This window comes from Thermobia domestica, chromosome 6 (assembly GCF_964235325.1).
Source record: "Thermobia domestica chromosome 6, izTheDome1.hap1.1, whole genome shotgun sequence".
Classification (NCBI taxonomy): Eukaryota; Metazoa; Arthropoda; class Insecta; order Zygentoma; family Lepismatidae; genus Thermobia; species Thermobia domestica.
Genome location: NC_137459.1, coordinates 190,078,361 through 190,086,665, shown reverse-complemented (window position 1 = coordinate 190,086,665; position 8,305 = coordinate 190,078,361).

Below are 8,305 nucleotides of genomic sequence, written 5' to 3'. Positions count from 1 at the left end.
AATGGAGTGCCACGCAGCGGCGAGTCTCATTACTTTCTGAAAACACTTTATGGAGGCATAGTGCTTCAGTGCCTTAATTGTTTGCCTCATCCACCACAATCCCTCCGGGTAGCTTGCTTCTAGCGAATGGAGCGCCACGCAGGGGAAAGTCTCATTACTTTCTGGACACATACTGTGTGTGAGCTAAATCTTCAGTGCGTTAATTGTTTGGATCATCCACCACAATCCCTCCGGATAGCTTGCTTCTAGCGAATGGAGCTCCACGCGGTGGAAAGTCTCAATAGTATCTGCATACAATATATGAGAGGATAGTGCTCCAGTGCGTTAAATGTTTGGATCATAAACCACAATCCCTTCGGGAAGCTTGCTTCTCGCGAATGGAGCGCCACGCAGTGGCGAGTCTAATTAGTTTCCGGACACATACCGTATGTCAGCAAAGTGCTTCAGTGCTTTAATTGTTTGGATCATCTACCACAATTCCTCCGGGTAGCTTCCTTCTAGCGAATGGAGCGCCACGCGGTGGCAACTCTCATTACTTTTTGGACACATACTGTGTGTGAGCATAGTGCTTCAATGTGTTAATTGTTTGCATTATCCATCACAAACCCTTCGGGAAGCTTGCTTCTAGCGAATGGAGCGCCACGCAGGGGCGAGTCTAATTAGTTTCCGGACACATACCGTGTGTCAGCAAAGTGCTTCAGTGCTTTAATTGTTTTGATCATCCACCACAATTCCTCCGGGTAGCTTTCTTCTAGCGAATGGAGCGCCACGCGGTGGCAAGACTCATTACTTTCTGCATACACTTTATGAGGGCATATTGCTTCAGTGCGTCAATTGTTTGGAACATCCACAACAATCCCTCCGGGTAGCTTGCTTCTAGAGAATTGAGCGCCACGAAGCGGCGAGTCTCATTACTTTCTTGGCACGTACTGTGTGTAGGCATAGTGCTTCAGTGCGCTAATAGTTTGGATCATCCACCACAATCCCTCCGTGTAGCTTGTTTCTAGCGAATGGAGCGCCACGCGGCGGCGATTCTCATTACTTTCTGCTTACACTATTTTAGGGCTTAGTTCTTCAGTGCGTTAATTCTTCGGATCATCTACCACAATCCCTCCGGGTAGCTTGCTTCTAGCGAATGGAGCGCCACGCGCCAGGAAGTATCATTACTTTCTGCATACACTTTATGAGGGCATAGTGCTTCAGTGGGTTAATTCTTTGGAGCTTCCACAATCTTTTCGAGTAGCTTGCTTCTAATGAATGGAGCGCCACGCAGCGGCGATTCTCATTACTTTCTGCATGCATTTTACTGGGGCATAGTGCTTCACTGCGTTAATTGTTTGGATGATCGACCACCATCAATCCGGGTAGCTTGCTTCTAGCGAATGGTGCGCCACGCAGCGACTAGTCTCATTACTTTCTCCACACATACTGTGTGTGACCTAGTTCTTCATTGCGTTAATTGTTTTTTATAATCCACCAAAATCTCTCCGGGTAGCTTGCTTCTTGCGAATGGAGCTCCACGCTTTGGAAAGTCTCACGAGTTTCTGCATACACTATATAAGGGCATAGTTTTCCAGTGCATTAATTGTTTCGATCATCCACCACAATCCCTCGTGTAGCTTACTTCTAGCGAATGGAGCGTCACGCGGCGCAGAGTATCAATTCTTTCTGCATACACTTTATGAGACCATAGTACTTCAGTGGGTTAATTCTTTGTTAACTTCCACAATCTTTTTCGGGTAGCTTGCTTCTAGCAAATGGAGCGCCAGGCAGCCGCGAGTCTCATTACTTTCTGGACACATACTGTGTGTGAGCATAATGCTTCACTGCGTTATTTCTCTGGATCATCCGCCTCAATCCCCACGGGTAGCTTGCTTCTAGCGAATGGATGGCCACGCAGGGGCGAGTCTCATTACTTTCTGGACACATACTGTGTGTGAGCTAAATCTTCAGTGCGTAAATTATTTGGATCATCCACCACAATCACTCCGGGTAGCTTGCTTTTAGCGAATGGAGCTTCACGCGGTAGAAAGTCTCAATAGTATCTGCATACAATATATGAGAGGATAGTGCTCCAGTGCGTTAAATGTTTGGATCATAAACCACAATCCCTCGGGTAGCTTCCTTCTAGTGAATGGAGCGCCAGGCGGCGCCGAGTATCAATACTTTCTGCATACACTTTATGATGGCATAGTGCTTCAGTGCGTTAATTGTTTGGGTCATCCACCACGATCCCTCCAGATAGCTTGCTTCTAGCGAATGGACCGCCACACAGCGGTGAGACTCATTACTTTCTGCATACACTTTACGGGGGCATAGTGCTTCACTGCGTTAAGTGTTTGGACCATCCACCACCAACAATCCGGGTAGCTTGCTTCTAGCGAACGGAGCGCCACGCAGCGGCGAGTCTCATTACTTTCTCCACACATACTGTGTGTGAGCTAGTTCTTCATTGCGTTAATTGTTTGGATCATCCACCAAAATCCCTCCCGGTAGCTTGCTTCTAGCGAATGGAGCTCCACGCTTTGGAAAGTTTCGCGCGTTTTTGCATACACTATATGAGGGCATAGTTCTCCAGTGCGTTAATTGTTTCGATCATCCACCACAGTCCCTCGTGTAGCTTACTTCTAGTGAATGGAGCGCCACGCGGCGCCGAGTATGAATACTTTCTGCATACACTTTATAAGGGCATAGTGCTTCACTGCGTTAATTGTTTCGATCATCCTCCACAATCCCTCCGGATAGCTCGCTTCTAGTGAATGGAGCGCCACATAGCGGCGAGTCTCATTACTTTCTGCATACACTTTATGGGGTCATAGTGCTTCAGTGCGTTAATTGTTTGGATCATCCACCACCATCAATCCGGGTTGCTTGCTTCTAGCGAATAGAGCGCCACGCAGCGGCGAGTCTCATTACTTTCTGGACACATACTGTGTGTGAGCATAGTGCTTCAGTGTGTTAATTGTTTGCATCATCCATCACAAACCCTTCAGGAAGCTTGCTTCTAGCGAATGGGGCGCCACGCAGTGGCGAGTCTAATTAGTTTCCGGACACATACTGTGTGTCAGCAAAGTGCTTCAGTGCTTTAATTGTTTTGATCATCCAGCACAATTCCTCCGGGTAGCTTCCTTCTAGCGAATGGAAGCCACGCGGTGGCAAGTCCCATTACTTTCTGCATATACTTTATGAGGGTATATTGCTTCAGTGTGTCAATTGTTTGGATCATCCACCTCAATCCCTCCGGGTAGCTTGCTTCTAGAGAATTGAGCGCCACGAAGCGGCGAGTCTCATTACTTTCTTGACACGTACTGTGTGTAGGCATAGTGCTTCAGTGCGCTAATAGTTTGGATCATACACCACAATCCCTCCGGGCAGCTTGCTTCTAGCTAATGGAGCGCCACGCGGCGGCGATACTCATTACTTTCTGCTTACACTTTATGAGGGCATAGTGCTTCAGTGGGTTAATTCTTCGGATCATCCACCTCCATCAATCCGGGTTGCTTGCTTCTAGCGAATGGAGCGCCACGCAGCGGCGAGTCTCATTACTTTCTCCACACATACTGTGTGTGAGCTAGTTCTTCGTTGCGTTAATTGTTTGGATCATCCACCTCCATCAATCCGGGTAGCTTGCTTCTAGAGAATTGAGCGCCACGAAGCGGCGAGTCTCATTACTTTCTTGACACGGATGTCTCATTACTTTCTGCATACACTTTATGAGGGCATAGTGCTTCAGTGGGTTAATTCTTTGGAGCTTCCACAATCTTTCCGGGTAGCTTGCTTCTAGCCAATGGAGCTCCACGCGGTGGAAAGTCTCATGAGTTTCTGCATACACTATATAAGGGCATAGTTCTCCAGTGCGTTAATTGTTTCGATCATCCACCACAATCCCTCGGGTAGCTTACTTCTAGCGAATGGAGCGCTACGCGGCGCCGAGTATCAATACTTTCTGCATACACTTTATGTGGCATAGTGCTTCAATGCGTTAATTGTTTGGATCATCCACCACAATCCCTCCGGATAGCTTGCTTCTAGCGAATGGAGCGCCACGCGGCGGCGATTCTCATTTCTTTCTGCTTACACTATTTGAGGGCTTAGTTCTTCAGTGCTTTAATTCTTCGGATCATCTACCACAATCCCTTCTGGTAGCTTGCTTCTAGCGAATGGAGCGCCACGCACCAGCGAGTCTCATTACTTTCTTGACACGTACTGTGTGTAGGCATAGTGCTTCAGTGCGTTAATTGTTTGGATCATCCACCACAATCCCTCCGGGTAGCATGTTTCTAGCGAATGGAGCGCCACGCGGCGGCGATTCTCATTTCTTTCTGCTTACACTATTTGAGGGCTTAGTTCTTCAGTGCTTTAATTCTTCGGATCATCTACCACAATCCCTTCTGGTAGCTTGCTTCTTGCGAATGGAGCGCCACGCGCCAGCAAGTCTCATTACTTTCTGCATACACTTTATGAGGGCATAGTGCTTCTGTGGGTTAATTCTTTGGAACTTCCTCAATCCTTTCGGGTAGCTTGCTTCTAGGGAATGGAGCGCCACGCAAGGGCGAGTCTCACTACTTTCTGGACACATACTGTGTGTGAGCATAGTGCTTCACTGCGTTAACTGTTTGGGTCATCCACCACAATCCCTCCGGATAGTTTGCTTCTAGCGAATGGAGCGCCACGCAGCGGCGAGTCTCATTACTTTCTCCACACATACTGTGTGTGAGCAAGAAATGAAATGAAATTTTGAGTTTTACGTCCCACGGTTATGCCGATTAGGCTAAAGGAGACGGTGATCATGAGTAATGAATGAAATGGTGGAATGCAGAAAGTGGGAGGAAACGAGAGAACCCCGAGAAAACCCACGCACACGGTGTTTGTCCACCACAAAGTTCACTTGGCGGGAGCAGGGTTTGAACCCGAGACCTCTAGCACCAGAGGTGAACGCTCTACCACTGAGCCACCGCGGCCCCTGTGTGTGAGCAAGTTCTTCATATCGTTAATTATTTGGATCATCCACCAAAATTCCTCCGGGTAGCTTGCTTCTAGCGAATGGAGCTCCATGCTTTGGAAAGTCTCACGAGTTTCTGCATACACTATATGAGGGCATAGTTCTCCAGTGCGTTAATTGTTTCGATCATCCACCACAATCCCTCGGGTAGTTCACTTCTACCGAATGGAGCGCTACGCAGCGGTGAGTCTCATTACTTTTTGGACACATACTGTGTGTCAGCATAGTGCTTCAGTGTGTTAATTGTTTGAATCATCCATCACAATTCCTCCGGGTAGCTTGCTTCTAGCGAATGGAGCTCCATGCTTTGGAAAGTCTCACGAGTTTCTGCATACACTATATGAGGGCATAGTTCTCCAGTGCGTTAATTGTTTCGATCATCCACCACAATCCCTCGGGTAGTTCACTTCTACCGAATGGAGCGCTACGCAGCGGTGAGTCTCATTACTTTTTGGACACATACTGTGTGTCAGCATAGTGCTTCAGTGTGTTAATTGTTTGCATCATCCATCACAATCCCTTCGGGAAGCTTGCTTCTAGCGAATGGAGCGCCACGCAGTGGCGAGTCTAATTAGTTTCCGGACACATACCGTGTGTCAGCAAAGTGCTTCAGTGCTTTAATTGTTTTGATCATCCACCACAATTCCTCCGGGTAGCTTCCTTCTAGCAAATGGAGCGCCACGCGTTGGCAAGTCTCATTACTTTTTGGACACATACTGTGTGTGAGCATAGTGCTTCAGTGTGTTAATTGTTTGAATCATCCATCACAATTCCTCCGGGTAGCTTGCTTCTAGCGAATGGAGCTCCATGCTTTGGAAAGTCTCACGAGTTTCTGCATACACTATATGAGGGCATAGTTCTCCAGTGCGTTAATTGTTTCGATCATCCACCACAATCCCTCGGGTAGTTCACTTCTACCGAATGGAGCGCTACGCAGCGGTGAGTCTCATTACTTTTTGGACACATACTGTGTGTCAGCATAGTGCTTCAGTGTGTTAATTGTTTGCATCATCCATCACAATCCCTTCGGGAAGCTTGCTTTTAGCGAATGGAGCGCCACGCAGTGGCGAGTCTAATTAGTTTCCGGACACATACCGCGTGTCAGCAAAGTGCTTCTGTGCTTTAATTGTTTTGATCATCCACCACAATTCCTAAAAAAGAATTCCTAAAATATGGAAACACTCAAACTTAGTAATAATAAAAAAGAACGAAGATAAAAGAAATGACGACTCTAAGGCGTATAGACCTATCTGTCTCTTAAATATAATAGGAAAAATATGCGAAAGGGTAATCACTAACAGACTTAGCAAATATCGAAACATAGAAAGAGATAAGCTACAGCATGGCTTTAGGAAGAAGAAAAGTACGGAGACAGCTATAAGAAGGCTTTTAGAATTAATAGAAAATGGAAAAATAGACAAGTACCAGGTAGTAATCTATGTTGATATCAGTGGAGCTTTTGACAATTTGTGGTGGCCATCACTCTTCAAACAATTTAAAAATTGAAAGTACCTAAATAACTATACCAGCTAATGTTAGAATACTGCAACGAAAGACAGGTCACTTACAAGGCACCAAATAATAACATTACCACATATACAACAAAGGGATGTCCACAGGGATCCATATGCGGTCCAACGATGTGGGACATCGTTATCGAACCCTGCCTAAAAACACTGGAAATTACAGAAGACACGGAAGGAGTAGTCGGCTATGCAGATGATATCGCAATAGTCGTATCAGCACGATCAAGAGACGAAATTGAGAGGAAAGGGAACCAAGTCTTACACACGCTTCAGAAATGGTGCGAAATAAATAAACTGAAACTATCAGGAAATAAAACTAAATACACGATATTCGGCCAATCTATACAAAGAGATCCAATATTAAAGATAAATAACCAAAAAATTGATCGAGTGAAAGAATTCAAGTATTTGGGAGTATGGATTGACGATAAACTGAACTATGCTAAACATGTCGAAAACGTAACTGACAAAGGAAAGAAAGTAGCACATAAAATACTCACAATTGCAAGGAAAGACTATAAGATACCCAAAAAGACCCTACAAACGTACAACAATGCTGTAATAATGCCAACAGTAAAATACTCTGCCAGCATCTGGGCTCACAGAATATTTGCAAATAAAAAATTAAGGGAACAAATAAACAGAGTTCAGAGAGGAGTTATAATTAGAACAATAGGAATAATCAAAACACTACCGATAGAATCCTTACAAGTGCTTGCACTAGAAGAACCAATCCACTACCAAATACTAAGAGAAGCAATAAAACGATGGAAAACAAATAGTGAAACTATAAAAATAATAGAGATTCTAGGTACAAATCCGAATAACGAAGACGAACTAAATATGTTGATAGAAAGAAAATGGCAGGAGGAATGGTACACCACAACAAAAGGAGAAAAGCTCAAAGAATACATACCAACTATCAAAGTAAGGAAAGAAATTGGTGAAATAAAGAAGGAAACTATGGAAGCACTGTCGGGACATGGACCCTTCAAAACACATTTGAAAAGACTAAATATTGAAAATGACGAAATGTGTTCATGTGGAGAAATCCAAACACCTGAACACGTAATATGGAATTGTGAAAATTACGTAACTAGTGAAGAAATAAGGAATTTCAGAGATGAACTTAGTGATGAAGATTGGACTAGCTTACGGCAGGATAAAACAAAATTCGATAATTTTCAAAAAATAACAGAGCATGTAGTGAGAAACCTATGGAATGAACGAACCCAACGAAGAAGGTAATTGAACAAATGGCACTTTGAAAAGATACAAAAAAAAAATCAAATTCTAATAGAAACAATTTTAAAGTTCTGGCAAACACCCAGAACTATAGTACAAACTTACGTTTCTTTTTATTTATTTATTTATTTCGTTTTATTTCTATAACCTCTATCAACATTGTGTGTGTGTCAGTGTAGTGCGTGTTAGTGTAATAAACGCATATGAGAAACAGTGTGATAAAAGCATAGAGAATCATGGAAGAAAGAAGAAACTACAAGACAGTTAACACCAAATGAGAATGTTTTTTACACTGTGTTTTGTTTATTTTTCTTTTAATATTTTACTTTTCAGGGTGGGGAATGTGCTGCTTTCCACTCATTTATCTTATGTACTAATCAATTATTTTCTTTCTTCTTTCAGGTTATTTTCTGCATGTAAAAGGATAAATAAAGGAAATTAATAAAAAAAAAAGAGAGAGAAATATAAGGGCATGGTTTTAAATATTAGGTGCCATGCTGAAAAGAAATGTGCCTCACCTCAATCTGCTGAG